Source organism: Hyperolius riggenbachi, chromosome 3 (genome assembly GCF_040937935.1).
Source record: "Hyperolius riggenbachi isolate aHypRig1 chromosome 3, aHypRig1.pri, whole genome shotgun sequence".
In the NCBI taxonomy this organism is placed as follows: Eukaryota; Metazoa; Chordata; class Amphibia; order Anura; family Hyperoliidae; genus Hyperolius; species Hyperolius riggenbachi.
This window is the reverse complement of record NC_090648.1, coordinates 366550367-366568542: the sequence shown is the minus strand read 5'-3', so window position 1 is coordinate 366568542 and position 18176 is coordinate 366550367. Positions and strand designations below refer to the sequence as shown.

The 18176-nt window shown below is 44.2% G+C and overlaps 1 long non-coding RNA gene across 1 annotated transcript in view; it reads right to left on the bottom strand.

The window, feature by feature from the left end:
- Positions 1–1645: 1645 nt before the first annotated feature.
- LOC137561573 (uncharacterized) overlaps positions 1646–18176 on the bottom strand; it is a 46002-nt gene continuing 29471 nt past the window's right edge. The window contains exons 4-5 of the long non-coding RNA XR_011030056.1: positions 12722–12907; positions 1646–1720 (exon numbers count right to left, since the gene is read on the bottom strand). This is a non-coding gene — a long non-coding RNA (uncharacterized lncRNA). The remainder of the gene's footprint in view (positions 1721–12721; positions 12908–18176) is intronic.

The window sequence follows — 18176 nt, the reverse complement described above, 5'->3', positions numbered from 1 at the left end:
GCCTAAAACTGTTAATTACAAGCCAGGATTGCAGCAGAGAGAAAATAAGGAATAGAATGGTATGCTTTTTAGTGTAAGAATATTAGAGTACAGATTCTCTTTAAGCAGCAATTCAAACACAGTACTTGGTCCTGCAGTGGAAAGCCCCTTCAGCTTATGTTCCACATCCAAAATGTTGAGAACATTATCTTTTGTTTACATTCCTCTGTTGCTACAACTAGTTACAGCCAGCCACAGGATGAAACATAACTGTACTGAGCTGACAAGCAGAGACAGATGAGAAATTTTTACTACATAGCTGCTGTATTTTATATATTAAAATCTATGAATAAAATACAATGGCAGCTTTCAGAGAAGATACATTGTAGTTTGGGACCTTCTAATTTGTTAACAGGCAATGTTACTTGTGCCCAAAGGCAAACATGGTTACTGAATGGTTAATACAAAGTAGGAAAACACATTTTTATTAAACGTTACATCCAAATTTTATTCCACTTAACTATTTAAGGACCAAGCTAATTGAAATCTACGCCCTGTTTTGGTGGGCTCCTGGCTGGCAGGGCGTAGATTTCAATTAGCCGCCGCTGCGCGCATTCGCCGTTTCCGTCGCTCCCCGCAAACCCGACGAGTCTCGCTGTATCTCACAGGCTCTGCCTGTCTCTATGACGGCAGAGCCATGTGAGCCGGTCAGGAGCCGATTTCATTGGCTCCTGGCCCTGTCTTTCAATGTAAGCCGCTCCCATTGGCTTACATTGAAAGACAGGGTCTGGAGCCAATGAAAGTGGCTCCTGACCGGCTCACATGACTCTGCTGTCATAGAGACGGCAGAGTCTATATCCTGGGGGTCCCGGTAAACGGCGGTAACAGCGGTTGCGGCGGGTATGCACGCCGATTCATCGGGATTCCGTCGTTCTGGTACTAGCGGTCTCTGGTCCTTAAAGAGAATCTGTATTGTTAAAATCGCTCAAAAGTAAACATACCAGTGCGTTAGGGGACATCTCCTATTACCCTCTGTCACAATTTCGCCGCTCCTCACCGCATTAAAAGTGGTTAAAAACAGTTTTAAAAAGTTTGTTTGTAAACAAACAAAATGGCCACCAAAACAGGAAGTAGGTTGATGTACAGTATGTCCACACATAGAAAATACATCCATACATAAGCAGGCTGTATACAGCATTCCTTTTGAATCTCAAGAGATCATTTGTGTGTTTCTTTCCCCCATACACTGAAGTTTCAGGCTGCTCTTTTCTTCCTGCAAACAGCTTTGCCCTTGTCTGTAATTCCTCAGTATGTGAAAGCCCAGCCAGCTCAGAGGACGATTTATCCAGCTGATTAGAGCAGCTTCTCTCTTCTCTCTTATCTAAATAACACACAGGCAGTGTGCATAGAGGGGCCAGAAAGGGTGAGTTCATAGCAGAACCACAACACTGAAGAACTTGGCAGCCTTCCAGACACAGGCCGACAAGTCTGACAGGGGAAAGATACATTGATTTATTACAGAGACTGTCATAGTAGAAAGTGCTGCAGTTAGCCAGAACACATTAGAATAGCTTTTGGAACATGTAGGATGATAAAAAACAGGATGCAATTTTTGTTACGGAGTCTCTTTAAGGGGTACTTAAGTGGTTAAGAAGAAAAAAAAAAGCTCCAGTATTCTCTCTGGTGTGAAGCTTCCTCTGCTGGCATTTTGTCCTTTCAAGCAGATATCCTTTGATTAACCCTGTTGATTGAAATAACAAATGGTTAAGTTGTATGCATCTTAAAATTAGGCCAATCAAATACACTTCCTGCTGGTTTTGATCCGTAATCCCAAATTGCATACAGTTTGCATTAAACTGGCATGCAGGCATTTATAAGCATTTCATTGACCATCTCTAGTTCACATGCACAATATGAATTTTATAATGAGAACTGGCAGATAGGTCCCACCAATATTCTTTACAGTTCACAAAATGCAGCTTTGCTAAAAGGAAGCAAATCGACTCTTGTTACTTTAACAAGCAGAATAATGTAGCAGCTGTGGCTGTTGTGTACTCCCTTCAAAGGCGGTAGATGTTTAAGTTTCCTCCATTATCCAAATAATCAGTATATCTTCTGGTTGTATGCAGATAATCCTCCACAGTGTAAAGCTGTGTACCCACTGAAAGACTGAACTTGTGAATGAGCCAACAAAACGATCCATGATTTAACTTTGACAAGATCTAAGTGATGTGGTGTGACTGACGTGATGCGGTGTGACTGACATGATGCATAGATGGGTAATATGCTAAACAATCTGATCACTAAGCGATGCAGAATATGCAACAAGCGACGTACCTCCGTGTAGCCGTTTTCATTGGCTCCTTGACCCCCCTGATCACTGTGAGCTAATCTAAGTGATCAGGTAGTGAAAAAATAGGTCCTTAAGGGGCCAGAACTATGTCAGTCTGCAAGTAGTTAAGCTCCACACACTTGCTCAACCACCGTCGCACAAAGCAAATGACAGTTTGGCCGTGAAATGTTTAAAAAGGGTCCAAATGATGGTAAAAGACAGCAATTATCATTCATAGAGACTGCTCCATCATCATGGAAAAGTATGGCTGATAATTTGTGTTAGTCTTTCACACCAAATGAGGACAAACTATCGCTCCACATTTACGTGTGGTGAAATTAACAATTCCGGGTCCTCATTTTCACACTTCCACTAGCAATCCAATAGGTAAGGCAGACCATTGTGCTTTTGATTAACTTAAATGTCCTCCTACATTCTTCTCTCCTTGCTAACTGTCAGGGATCGTTCGTTTACAGCGATGTTGGTCTAACGTGTGTATGGGCTTTTAGAAGTCAGAGATTACAGGCAAATATCTTAATACAGGGTTTCAATATTTGCACATTTGCTTCAGAGGCTCCCAAATCAGCCCGTAGTTTTTAGGTTGCTGATGACAAGTAAGTAACTACTGCTACTATCTGTGGTCACAATATAATTTATTATTTTTGGTAAAACAGAGGTGTTCCTAAAACTAGTGAGGAATGACCCGATGAGCCCCTAAAACTAAGGGTAGGCTAATACAAATATACAAAAATCAAAATGCACCTTGCTGAATACAACTATTAAAAGAATAACACTTAGAAAGGGAGGGTAATTTACCTTAAACAAATGTATGTCTAAGACAGCAGTTGTTGGAAATAATATAAGACTTTAATGATACAACATTTTTTACTGCTCAACAAAAACATACCAGGGCACCACTTTATATTTATATATCAGCTTTACATTTGAAATACTGGCCTCTACTCAAATAACTTTTCACTTGGATATTTTCACTGACTTCTACCACACTGAACAAAAAGCGCTTCCGTTTCAATAATGATATATGATGTACTCAGACCTCTTCATTGAACAAATCACCTCAATCACGGATCTTTAAAATACATCAGGGCGAGAGCAATCCTGGAGCGTCTTATATTCCGCAAAATACGGAAATTACCTTTTTTATGCATTTTAAAGGGAAAATAAGGGAAAAAATAGAAATAAAACACTCTCTCTCTCCATTTACAGCCATTATAGCTTTACAATAGTAAAGCTATAATGGTACAAACAGTGCTAACTATAAGTTAAGCCCACAATTTTTATTTACCTATCCATCCTAATTATTGCAACATTTAGATTATGTACTTAGTACAATGTATGAATAAACATACATATATCCAGGCACATCGCCTCTAGTTAGGACATTAAATAAATTATTAGGGAAAGGGAGGTGCTGAAGGGGGTGTGGCTAGAAAACAGCAAAAATCTATTAACCCTTCGCACACTCACATGCAAATGTTCACACAATTGCATTCACAGATTCACTCATCCAGGCACAACTGTTATCCCTACAGCTAAATTAAAAGCCAGGGTTTTAGTTCACAGAAGAATGCATTCTTATGCTTAATCACCTATACTGCGCAGAAGTACCCAGGTAAACATAGGTGTCCTAACTCTGGCCCTGTAACATGCATAGTGCAGACATGCAAACACATTCATTGCATCAAACCTATCAATGGATTAGGAGCACACATCCTAACTTCCTCTCCTGGGAAAGACAGTGCATCTTACCAATCGCACAAGGGAGCTAATGTTATGTGTCCATGTGCACAATGCGCATACACCAGCATAAGCTGTCTGCATGCTGACAAACATACAGGGGAAGGGGGAGTGCACCGAATTGGACCCTAGCCACAGGGGTCAATGATAAGAATAAACATACATATATCCAGGCACATCGCCTCTAGTTAGGACATTAAATAAATTATTAGGGAAAGGGAGGTGCTGAAGGGGGTGTGGCTAGAAAACAGCAAAAATCTATTAACCCTTCGCACACTCACATGCAAATGTTCACACAATTGCATTCACAGATTCACTCATCCAGGCACAACTGTTATCCCTACAGCAGAAGTACCCAGGTAAACATAGGTGTCCTAACTCTGGCCCTGTAACATGCATAGTGCAGACACCTCCCTTTCCCTAATAATTTATTTAATGTCCTAACTAGAGGCGATGTGCCTGGATATATGTATGTTTATTCTTATCATTGACCCCTGTGGCTAGGGTCCAATTCGGTGCACTCCCCCTTCCCCTGTATGTTTGTCAGCATGCAGACAGCTTATGCTGGTGTATGCGCATTGTGCACATGGACACATAACATTAGCTCCCTTGTGCGATTGGTAAGATGCACTGTCTTTCCCAGGAGAGGAAGTTAGGATGTGTGCTCCTAATCCATTGATAGGTTTGATGCAATGAATGTGTTTGCATGTCTGCACTATGCATGTTACAGGGCCAGAGTTAGGACACCTATGTTTACCTGGGTACTTCTGCGCAGTATAGGTGATTAAGCATAAGAATGCATTCTTCTGTGAACTAAAACCCTGGCTTTTAATTTAGCTGTAGGGATAACAGTTGTGCCTGGATGAGTGAATCTGTGAATGCAATTGTGTGAACATTTGCATGTGAGTGTGCGAAGGGTTAATAGATTTTTGCTAGTACAATGTATGGTGATGATATTGTATTTGTAAATAAAGGTGTCTCTTTCAGTTTTTTGCTTTTTCATTGTATACTATTTATTTATTTATGTATTACAAGATCTTATTTGCAAACATAATAGTAATATACCCTCATGGTATATATATTTAAAAAGCCAACTTCCTAAGGTAACATGTTTTTTCTTTTATATCCTGTCACCTTGTTTTCATTTTACAAGTCTTTTATTTTGGTACAGAATATACAAACAGTTAATTGCTTTTGATTCAGTTTGTGACTAAAAAGAATACACAAGACATGGGCCTCAACCCTAAAACTCTCTAAACTTTATTCTACTACTTATTACGGTTAAAATGTTACCACATATGTCTCTTGTAGTTTTGCTAAAACTTTCCCAATTTTGATCATAATTCGAAATTAACTTTTTATGTTGGTTTGCGTTTGTCCCTACCTATTTTTTTAAGTGGCGTGGGTCCAAGCTTTAAGACACTCCAAAATGTATTCTACGACTTGTCAAATTAAAATGATACCACATTTGCCTCATTTAGTAACAAACTGGTGGTGCACTCTCCACAATTACACTAGACATTTTCATAAGGCTTTGTTCACCATGAACGTAATCTAAAAAAAAAATTGCACATGATGCAGCATGCCTCTCAGACTCAACTAGCCATTTGTATTTATAAAGCACTGATATATTCAGCAGTGCTGTACAGACTATATATAGTCTGGTCACTGGTGCACAATCTGATCCATACCTTATTTATATGTCCATTATAGTCTAAGGCCAATTTGGGTGGAAGCCAATTAACCTATCCGTATGTTTTCAGGGTGTGGGAATAAACCTGAATTCACAAAGGAAACCCATGCAGACATGGGAAGAACATACAAACTCGCTGCAGATAGTGCCCAGGCTGGGGACCCAGCACTGCAAGGCGAGAGTAATATCCACTATGCCACCATGCTGTCCATATTGCAATGCATTAAGGCAGTGTTCCTCAACCCTGTCCTCAAGGCCCACCAACAGTGCATGTTTTGTGGAAATACACACAGGTAGTTAATCAGCTCTTCTGAGACACTAATTATCCCACCTGCGCATATTTGTGGTTTCCTGCAAAACATGTACTATTGGTGGGTCTTGAGGACAGGGTTGGGGAACTCTGCATTAAGACTAGAGATGGCCTGAACCTCCGATTTTAGGTTTGCGAACAGGGTTCACAAACCTACCGCGAAAGTTCGGTTTGTGCGAACTTTCGCGAACCGCAATAGACTTCAATGGGGAAGCGAACTTTGAAAACTAGAAAAATTTATGCTGGCCACAAAAGTGATGGAAAAGATGTTTCAAGGGGTCTAACACCTGGAGGGGGGCATGGCAGAGTGGGATACACACCAAAAGTCCCCGGGAAAAATTCATATTGGACGCAAAGCAGCGTTTTAAGGGCAGAAATCACACTGAATGCTAAATTGCAGGCTTAAAGTGCTTTAAAACATCTTGCGTGTGTACACATCAATCAGGTAGTGTAATTAGAGTACTGCTTCACACTGACGCAACAAACTCACTGTGTAACGCACAGCAAACAGCTGTTTGCGTAGTGACGGCCATGCTGGACTGATGTGCACCATGGCCAGAGTGCAGGCCCTGGCGGTTTTCAAGCCCATATGGTCGCCGGGCTGTGGTAGCTCAATGATAGAACAACAGTGACTGTCCAGCTGATCAAATTTGGTCTGTCCACAATGAAGCAACAACCTTATTATCTTTGGTGTGCCACCCCCCGAGACACTCATATAGCCGGCGGTCATTGCTTCATTGTGATACACAAGCCCCTTCACCACGGCAAGGTAATGATCATGAAGGGGAATGGGCACATGTACATGCCTTTTGTTTTGTTGTTGCAGCTTCACTGCAGCCAGAAAAATTAGGCAGGCATGTACACGCTCCAGAAAAATGATTATACCGGCTGCTGCTAGCAGCGACCTTAAAAATTCAGGAATCCAACTGGTGTCCTGGACCCTGTTGGTGGTGGCAGTCAAGCGAAGAGATGCTGTGTGGGGAGAGACGTAGTCTTGAGGCAGGCAGCCAGTCACACGGCGTGCAGGCAGAGATGCTGTGTGTGGGGACTGACTTAGGCTTCATACACACTTGAGATAAAAGTCTTTGGAAAAGGCAAGATTACAGACCAATTTTACCCCCTTCCATGTAGTATGAGAGCCATACTCTACACAGTCTATTCTATGGAGCTGCACTCACCCGTCAGATAAAATCTTTGCAGGATGCTGCACACAAAGATGCCCGTACACACTCAAAAGATCATTATCTGCAAAAGATCTGTTCCTGCAAAAGATCCGTTCCTGCAAAATGCATTCATAGTCTATGATATCTGCAGATCCTCATACACACCTAGTTTAACAGACAATTATCTGCAGATCATCTGCAGATCAGATCCACCAGGATGGATTTTCAGATCTGCAGATAATTGCCAGATATGCAAATAAAGTCTGTTAAACAAGGTGTGTATGATGATCTGCAGATCTCATAGACTATGAATGCATTTTGCAGGAATGGATCTTTTGCAGGAACAGATCTTTTGCAGATAATGATCTTTTAAGTGTGTACGGGCATCTGTGTGTGCAGCATCTTGCAAAGATTTTATCTGATGGGGAGTGCAGCTCCATAGAATAGACTGTGTAGAGTATTGCTCTCATACTACATGGAATGGGGTAAACTTGGTCTGTGATCTTGCCTTTTCCAAAGACTTTTATCTCAAGTGTGTATGCAGCATTAGTCTTCGGGCGGGCAGTAGCCCTCCGGGATCCATGCCTCATTCATTTTGATAAAGGTGAGGTACTGAACACTTTTGTGACTTAGGGGACTCTTCTCAGGGACGATGCCTCCAGCTGCGCTGAAGGTCCTTTCTGACAGTCACAGGATGCTTGAGGCAGGGCAAGACAGAAGTTGGATGGCAAATTGGGACAGCTCTGGCCACAGGTCAAGTCTGCACACCCAGTAGTCCAAGGGTTAATCGCTGTTCACAGTGTCTACATCCACACTTAAAGCCAGGTAGTCGGCTACCTGCCGGTCCAGGCATTGGTGAAGGGTGGATCCGGAAGGGCTAAGGCGAGGCGTTGGACTAAAGAATGTCCGCATGTTCGACATCACCATGAGATCGCTGGAGCGTCCTGTCCTTGCCTGCTTGGACATTGGAGAAGAATTACTGGCAGTGGTACCTTTAGTCCGTTGTGCTGTGACATCACCCTTAAACGCACTGTAAAGCACACTTGCCAGCTTGTTCTGTATGTTCTGCATCCTTTCTGCCTTCAGGTGAGTTGGTAACATGTCCGCCACTTTGTGCCTATACCGAGGGTTTAGTAGCGTGGCCACCCAGTACAGGTCATTTCCCTTGAGTTTTTTTATACGGGGGTTATTTAACAGGCTGGACAGCATGGAAAAACGCCATCTGCACGAAGTTGGATAAAGACGTACTATCCATCTCCTCTTGCTCTTCCTCAGTGACATCAGGTAAGTCCTCCTCCTCCCTCCAGCCACGAATAATACCACGGGAACGTGGAGCAGCACAAGTCAACTGCGACGCCTGCTGCGGTTGTTCTTCTGTCGCCGCCTCCTCCTCCAAAGAAACACTTTCCTCATCATCCGAGTCTGACTCCTCTTCCCCACATGACTCTTCCTCCTCCTCCCCCCCTCTCTGTGCTGGTGCAGGTGTTAAGGAAACACCTGGGTCTGATGTGAATTGATCTCACAATGCTTCCGCCCGTAACTGTTCCTCTTCATGCTCCTCCACAGCTTGATCCACCACTCTACGCACGGCACGCTCCAGGAAGTAAGCGTACAGGATCAAGTCGCTGATGGTGCTTTCACTGCAACTCACCAGGTTGGTCACCTCCTCAAACGGCCGCATGAGCCTGCATGCATTTTGCATCAGATTCCAGTTGTTGGACCAGAACATCCCAATCTCCCCAGATTGTGTCCTTTTACTGTAATTGTACAGGTACTGGGTGACAGCTTTCTCCTGTTCTAGCAGGCGAGAGAACATGAGCAGGGTCGAATTCCAGCGAGTCGGGCTATCACATATCAAGCGTCTCACCTGCAAGTTGTTTCTCCGCTGAATGTCCGCAAAGCATGCCATGGCCGTGTAAGACCGCCTGAAATGCCCACACAACTTCCTGGCCTGCTTCAGGACATCCTCTAAGCCTGGGTACTTTGACACAAATCTTTGACTAGATTCAGCACATGTGCCATGCAGGGTACATGTGTCAGCTTTCCCAAATTCAAAGCAGAAAGGAGATTGCTGCCGTTGTCACACACCTCGTTGGGGTCAGCCACTGATCCACCTGTTTGTTGAAAGCAGCCAGGAGAGCTGCTCCAGTGTGACTCTCCGCTTTGAGGCAAGACATGTCTAAGATGGCGTGACACCATCGTACATGACATGCAGCATAGGCCCTGGGGAGATGGGGTTGTGTAGCTGGAGAGGAAATCACAGCACCAGCCAAGGAGGAGGAGGAGGATGATGACAGCGAAAAGGATGTAGCAGGCGGAAAGGAGGTGGCAGAAGGCCTGCCTGCAAGTCGTGGAGGTGTCACAAGTTGGTCCGCTGCACAGCCATGTAGTCCCTGCTTGCCATCGGTCACCAGGTTGACCCAATGGGCTGTGTACATAATGTACCTGCCCTGACCGTGCTTGGCAGACCAAGCATCCATGGTCAGATGGACTCTTGACCCAACGCTGTGTGCTAGAGATGACACCACTTGCCTCTCAACTTCATGGTACAGTTTGGGTATCACCTTTTTAAAGGAATAATTGCGGCCTGGCATCTTCCACTGTGGTGTCCCAATGGCCACAAATTTACGGAAGGCCTCAGAGTCCACCAGCTGGTATGGCAACAGCTGGTGAGCTAACAGTTCCGCCACGCCAGCTGTCAGACGCCGGGCAAGGGGGTGACTGGCAGAAATTGGCTTCTTCCGCTCAAAGATTTCCTTCATGGACACCTGGCTGCTGTGGGCAGAGGAGCAGGAACCGCTCAAGGGCAGAGGCGGAGTGGAGGAGGGTGGCTGTGATGGTGCAAGGGAGAAAGCGTCTGAAGATGCTGCACCTGAAGGAGGAAGAGGAGAAGGAGGGTGGCTTTTCTTTTGTGTGCTGCTTTTGATCAGGTGCTCTTCCCATTGCAGTTTGTGCCTTTTCTCCATGTGCCTTCGTAAGGCACTTGTCCCTACGTGGGTGTTGGCCTTTCCATGGCTCAATTTTTGGAGGCAGAGAGTACTGATGGCATTGCTCAGATCTGAGGCACACATTAACGACTTTCCAAACCACTGAGCTCCCCCTGGGGTGATGGCACTATGGTGGCATCAGCAGCTGACATTGAAGGGCATGTTGGCTGGCTGTACATAGGTGGTGATACATGGCACTGGACACTGCCACCAGCTGTTTCTGATGACGAGCTCCCCCTGCTTCTTTCAGGAACTTGTCTCCTGCTACTCCTCTCTGACTCCCCCTCTGAACTGTCCCCCTGTTCATCTCCTCTATCGGGAACCCACGTGGCATCCGTATCATCATAATCATCATAATCATCCTGCCCAGCTTCGCTTGCCTCAGACACCTCATAAACTGCACCAACAGCAGGTACTTCATCATCCTCCTCCTCACACATTATGTCCATAGTGTCGCCTAACTCGCACATATGAGGTGGTGTAACTTGCTTAGCGCCTTCATCTTGTTGTAGCAGTAGTGGTTGTGAATCAGTGATTTCCCCACCAAATAACTCCTGCGAAGTGTCAAATGCAGCAGATGTGGTGCTTGTAGTAGCACTGGTGGCTGTGGAAGATGAGGTGTTCTGTGTTAAATAGTCAACCATGTCCTGACAATGTTGGGAGTTGATGGCACGTGCCTTCTTCTAAGCACTGTACTTTGTTCCAGGGCCGCAAAAAATCACATCAACACGATCTCGCACAGACCTGCCAAGTGGCCTTCCTCTGGGTCTGCCTCTACCTCTTCCTCTACCTGGTTTGTCCATTTTGTCCATATCGGGGGGGATGAAGTGAAAGGTATGCACTGACTTGACTAATACAATGTGCAGTCACACAGGTGCAGTTAACAGGTATGCACGGAGTGGTATATCGCACTGCGTGCACTCACGTAGGTAGGTGGGTGCACTGAACACAACAGGTAGGTATATGCAGTGATGAGGTGGGTGCACTCAACACAACAGGTATGCATATGCAGTGATGAGGTGGGTGCACTCAACACAATAGGTAGGTATATGCAGTGATGAGTATTACAATGTGCACCTGTCACACACAGACAGATACCGGACAGGCAGAGTGACTTTGCGTGCACTCACGTAGGTAGGTGGGTGCACTGTAAACAACAGGTAGGTTGGTATATGCAGTAATGGGTATTACAATGTGCACCTGTCACACACACAGGTAGTCACACACATAGGTAGTCATTGAATGTGCTGGGCCTAGCAGTGGCACACACACAGTATGGATTATCAAGGCTGCCTATGCAACACAAGTGTCAGTGGGACACAAAAAAAAAATAGATCGCAAGAACAAGATTAGCTCTCAAAAGAGCTGTTGTGGGTGCTATTTTAGCAATAAGAATCAGCAAGGAGCAAGCTAACAAGCCTAAAAGAGCCTAACTAATCTATCCCTATGAGAGAGTCTACAGCAGCTGTCCCTTCTCTATTTACTGCAGGCACACGAGTCGGTCCAAAGCCTGACACTGCCTGCCTTTTATAAGGAGGGGAGTGGCTCCAGGAGGGAGTGTAGCCTGATTGGCTACAATGTGTCTGCTGACTGAGATGTAGAGGTCAAAGTTGACCCTTATGGTGCACTATGGGGGCGAACCGAACTTCCGGAAAAGTTTGCGGTTCTCCGCGATTGCGAACCCCGGAAGTTCACCAGGAACTGTTCGCCGGTGAACCGTTCGGGCCATCTCTAATTAAGACACAGCCTCGTGCATCGCACCACAACTAAATGGGGCCACACATCCTGCACACCACCTGATGGGTAGGCTTTTTGTGTGTGTGTGTGTGCCACATTGTACTCAAGGAGGATGCAATAGTGTAGGAGCAGAGCTGAGTAGAGTTATTTTCCTGGCACCATTTCCATGGGGAGTAAGCCATCTGAAATGTACTTTCTTTCCATATTTTCAGTGTCTCCTCTTGCCCCATAGTACCTGAATTCATATAGCCTGCAGTGGGATGCTGTGACTGAAAGAGAGAAAGACCGCATTTATCAGAGAACAGTGGTGTCAGAGAGTAATCTGCAATCAGCACATGGTGACAGTAGTACAGACAGAACACAGTGATCAAAAGGGGCCAGACAGCTGCAGGCAAAAAACAACTGAACTGTGAGTTGCTCAGGAAGATTATACTCTTTACAAGCTCATAAAACATTGTTGATGCTACAGGAGAAAGAAAGACAAAACTATAATTGTATGGCCAGAACACTGAACATTTTCAGTCCAGGAGGCAAGAACACAAAGAACGGATGGCTCACAGCCTTTGTAATGTTAAGTAATAGTATAGTTCTCAGTTACACTATTTATATGGATGTTGTATTGTATACAACATAACAGCAGTCTAAGTAGACCTTCCCAACACAATGTTGAATGAAGCACCCCTCGCCATTAATAATAAAAACAAAAATGCAGTATATCATATAAATAGTCAGTGTCATTTAAACATAACTAGGCAGAGTGACCTGGCTTTTGTGCTGGCTGGTCTGGCTTGCTGCTAGGCCGGCGGGCTGGCCTGATGCCAGGTTGTCTGGCAGTCCCCCCATAGCATTCCCTGACCAGTCAACAACATCTCACCACCTCGGCCCCAGCGAACGTAGTATCAGAGACATAACCACTCAGTGTCCTCCAGCACAGGCAAACTGAAAGTTCTGTAAAAAAAAAGAGCAACATGATAATGTTAGAACATACAGCCGATCCTGGACATTAAATACAAAACCCAAGAGTGTATTCCTTATTCAAACCCCCCTCCCCCAACACACCTAACCTCTTAATCCACCCCGCCTCCCTCTTTAATGCTAAGAATACACGGGTCGATCCGGCGGCCGATTAGCTGCCGGATCGACCCCAGCCGCGTACCCGCCGTGTCCCCGCTCGTCCGTGCATGCACGCGGATTGATTACCGCTCGTCCCCGCCGTCGCTTACTTATCAGTGCTCGATTCCCTGCCATTGTCCGCCGGCGGGGATCGAGCGGACGGGGGTCGAGCGGCTTGATCGGGCCAGCTGAATATTATCAGCTGGCCGGATCAGCTGGTCGATACACGGTACAGAAACGTAACGTGTATCCCCAGCATTACAGTTCTTTAGTCCTACTATGTTTCCCTCTCCATGTTGCTGGTACCCCATCAATGATTTGTACTTTTAATTGAGTAACATTGTGATGCATCACTGTAAAGTGAGCAGACACGGCCTGCTTCATGTCACCATTTCTGATCACACTTTTATGTGAACAAATCCTATCCCTTATTTTCTGAGTGGTCATACCTATATACCCTAAACCAAATGGGCATTTCAAATAATACACCACATAGCTTGACTCACATGTATATAGATCTTTACTCTTATATTTAGTGCCCTTTGAGGGATGGGTAAACTCTGAACCTTTAGTGATATGTCCACATAGGTGACAACGTAAACAGGGATATGTCCCTACTCTCTTGTTAGATTCAATTGGTGTGGGACCCTGTGGGTAAATGATAAAATACCTTGTCTCTAACTGTAGGAGCTTTTCTGAAGGATAGGAGAGGGGGGTATCTAAATTCAGGAATATTTGGAAATGCCTGCCATGTAAAAGAACTCTTGTTTCTAAGTCCCAGATCCTTAAGTGAAAACGTAGACTCATCCACCTCTCCATGAGAGCCACTGAAATGTTTCATTGTCCCCCAAAAAATGTAAGTTTAATTGTCCTGAAAAAAACAGAACAATCTTGATCTAATTCAAAAAAGTTAGGTAAGTTCGTAGGGCTGAAGTTAAGTCCATATTTAAGCACTCTCTCCTTGGTTGGTGTTAGAACATGACTGGAAATGTTAACTACCAATTGGGGTGATTCAATCAGGGCCTCTTGCGTAATTCCATCTGACTTCATACTGGCTCTTTTCGTGCATTTGTTTCTGGCCCTGCTCCCACCCCTCCTACTGCTCCTTTTGGCATAGGTGAGTTCTCCCGTGAGGACAAAAAATCAAGGTTGAAGACCCCCGATTCCCTCCTCATGGACGTGGTAATCTTCCTTTACGTTTATTAGGTTTAATAAACCTCCTTAGGGTATTTACAGGCACCATTTTTTGCCACGAATACACATATCCCTCAGTGGCGGCGGTTTTGTTTACCTATGACGTCGGGTGTGTCCGCCCATTGGGTGGGGCTTCATGTCCGGTCACATGGGGAGCTTCCTACGCACTGTGCATGCGTGGAGCCGTGCTGAGGATCTTGGGCTGTGTGTCCGTGATGACGTGGACCTTGAGTGAGTCACCTGACTCGGCTTTGACAAATAGGGATTCAGGGGAGTGTTCATGCTGGCGAGATGCGCCACAATACCCTGATATGCTGTCTATATGTGGCGATTTGCATATTGGACACGAGGTTTCCACTCAGGTCCGCCGGGGAATTCAGGTAAACTGATTGGCTGTTGAGAATTTGAACTGATTGTTTGTTTTAGAGGGCTGATACTATATATATATGGTATGTATGTATTGGTTTATTTGTGGTTAAAACGGCTTGGTGAAAGGCTAAAACCTGAAAAAGCGGGCTGTTGCTGTATAGCCACGGATTTTATGTTTCAATAAAAGAGCTTTTTCTATTTTTGGATGTTCCAGCCTCCAACGCCTCTTTGTTCTACCACTGGTATAAGCAGCATTTCAGAATCAGAATCAGCTTTATTCACCAAGTACGATGGGTGTCGTACCCGTAATTATTTGTGGTACACATGGCATTGGCAGCAGTACAAATAACAGACAGTGATTTATAGGCATGAGACAGACATATAGCTCACATATTGAGGGTACATACCGTACATATACAAAGGATACATAGGTACATTAGGTACATTAGTGCACAGGGGTGTCAGGAAGTTTGGCTAGGGGATTTTGCTGGGGAAGGGACTAGAGTTCAACAGAATGACTGCTTGGTAGAAGAAGGGGCTCCTGCGTCTGGTGGTTTTAAAGGGGATGGTTCTATAGAGGTGGCCGGATAGGAGAAGGTTGAAGTAATGACTGCCAGAGTGGGAGGGGTCATGCAAAATCCTGATGGCCCTGATGGTCCTCAGTCTAGAAGTATGAAGGAGGTCCAACGGTGGCAGCTTATACTATATATAATGAGGTTAATCAGCCTGTATATGAATGAGTGTGAAATAATCAATCCAATTCAATTGCCTTATTGACCAGGGTCTCATTTTAACTCACTTTAACCACTTAAGCCTAATTGGTGGTGAAAAAAACAAGATATAGATCATTTTGTTGTGACAAGTATTTATAAAGTTATTGGCAAATGAAAGGTAGGAGCGCTGACAGGTGAAACTTGCTCTGGTCCATTAGGGTAAAAACCCTTGGGAGTGAAGTGATTAATTTTTCAGTGTTCTGCCTGCAGCCTCACGTGGTGACATTTTGTGGCCAGAACAGTATTACTGTGTTGCTTTACTGTTGTATTCAACTTGTCTGTAACACTATAAGAGCAAGAGCCACACCTTTAGTTATGAATTACTAGGCCAAATCATGGTCTTTGGAGCTTACTACCTTATTACTAACTTCTTATTAAGGCCTTTCTTGTACTTAAATAGCCTACTAATTAGACCAAAAAGTGAAGCTGAGAACAAATATAAAATGTTTACTTGTGACAGTTAAGTGACAAGAAAATATACTCTGTACAGCGCTACTGAAGATGTCAGCGCAATATACATACTAAATAATAATAATAATTTGTGATATTTTACACTTTCCTCCTTAAAGGACCTGTGTTGCGAAAATCTTAAAATTTAAAATACGTGTAAACATACACAAATAAGAAGTACATTTCTTTCAGAGTAAAATGAGCCATAAATTACTTTTCTCCTATGTTGCTGTCACTTACAGTAAGTTGTAGAAATCTGACATTACCGACAGATTTTGGACTAGCCAATCTTACCATGGGGGGTTTTCAGGGTTTTGTTTATTTTTAAAAGCACTTAGTGAATGGCAGTTGCTCCATCCAACTGCCAAAGAAGTGTATGGTGGGCAGGGAGGCTGGCCAGCATCATTGTATACATTTTTTTCAGGGTGTGTCTTTATAAAGAATAAAGGCCATGCTGAGAATCCCCCATGAAGAGATGAACTAACTCAAAAGCTGTCGGTAATGTCAGATTTCTACTACCTACTGTAAGTGACAGCTTTATAGGAAAAAAGTTATGTATGGCTCATTTTACTCAGTAAGAAATGTACTTCTTATTTGTGTTTTAAATTTTAAGATTTTCATGACAATTTAACCATTTATGCTGCCTGGGCGTGATCCTTACATCCAGACGGCTGCTCTGCTGCTGATACGTGATCGTGCGTCAGATCCCGTGCCACCCCCGGTAGCCCGGAGATCAATGAACGGGAACATGGCTCCCGTTCATTGATCTAAGTCCCCAGCAGAAAAATTGACACGGTCTTTCTGAAAAAAAAAGTTTTCCGGCCTCGTTTTCAGGAAGCGAGAAGCACCAAAAAAAAATCTCAATCTTGTGGCCAAATAGTGAAACTACATCTACATACATTTTTCAATATAATAAACACACATTATTACACTTAAAATCAACTATGTATTTCCCACACCAAAAACTAGCTAAATCAAAATTTTAATGGAAAAGGAAATTACAATTAAAAAAAAATATATATATAAATAGTTACCTAAGGGTCTGCACTTTTTAAATATGCATGTGAAGAGGGTATATTACAAACATTTTTAAACACTTTACCACCATGGGTGCGTGTATCTACGCCCCTTTAAACACCCTTTGACCACAAGGGACGTAGCTACACGCACCCCCCGCCGCTACCGCCGCTGTCCGTGATCCCGCTCGCTCGTGCAACGCTTCCACGCTACTGCATGCTTCCTGCTCGCCCGGAGATCATTGAACGGGAAAAAACATTCCTGTTCATTGATCTCAGCCCCCCAGCAATGATCGGCTGCTTCTATGAGAAGCAGCGTGATCATTGTGAAGAAACAAGTTTCCCAGCCTCCCTGAACTTCCACACCGTCAACTTTAATCGGGCTAGATTGGGGTGTAGGAACCCTTTTTGAGATAACAAATCCGGAACCAGAGGAAGGCGAAATGGCCGACATATCACTAGGTTCATGAGTAAGGTGTACCAAGGCCTTTTCGTCCAGTCCGGTATCACTGCCAATACTTCCAGTCTGGAAAATACTACTTTCTGAAGGAATTTGAATATCAATGGCGTCGGAGGATATGCATAGGCCATTTTGAAAGTCCATCTCTGTGAATGAGCATCCACTGCCAGAGCTCCTTCCCCTGGATAGCGAGAGTAGAATGTCTGAAGTTTCTTGTTGACTTGGCTCGCGAACAGATCTATTTGCGGTTGTCCAAACTTCTCTATTATCATCTGAAAAATTTGAGGATTTAGGGACCATTCGTTGTTGCATAATATTTCCCTCGATAATTTGTCCGCTTGGACATTTTCTGAACCCAGGAGATATATGGCCGACAGATTGATAAGAAACTTCTGAGCCAGATCCATTATTGGGGCTACCTCCTGGAGCAATGACCTGCTGTGTGTCCCCCCTTGTCTCTTGATATATGAGACTGCTGCCTTGTTGTCTAGTCTCATCAATGCTGACTTCCCTTTCAGTGGAGGAAGGAAAGATGTTAATGCTTGGTGAGCGGCTCTTAGCTCTATCACATTGGACACCAACTGATCTTGTGGACTTGACCATTTGCCCTGTACTTGGTAAGTTGCACCCCAACCTTGGGCACTCGCATCCGATGTTACAACTTCCCAAGTGGGAGGTGTAATGGAAAAGCAGTTTCTGAGATTCGATTGGGATTTCCACCAACGAAGACTCTTCCATACTTCGAGAGAGATGAATATTGGACAATTTAAGTCCTGATTCCTCCACTGAGTCAGGAAGTTTCTCTGAAATGTTCTGAGGTTCCAATGAGCCCATCTCACTAA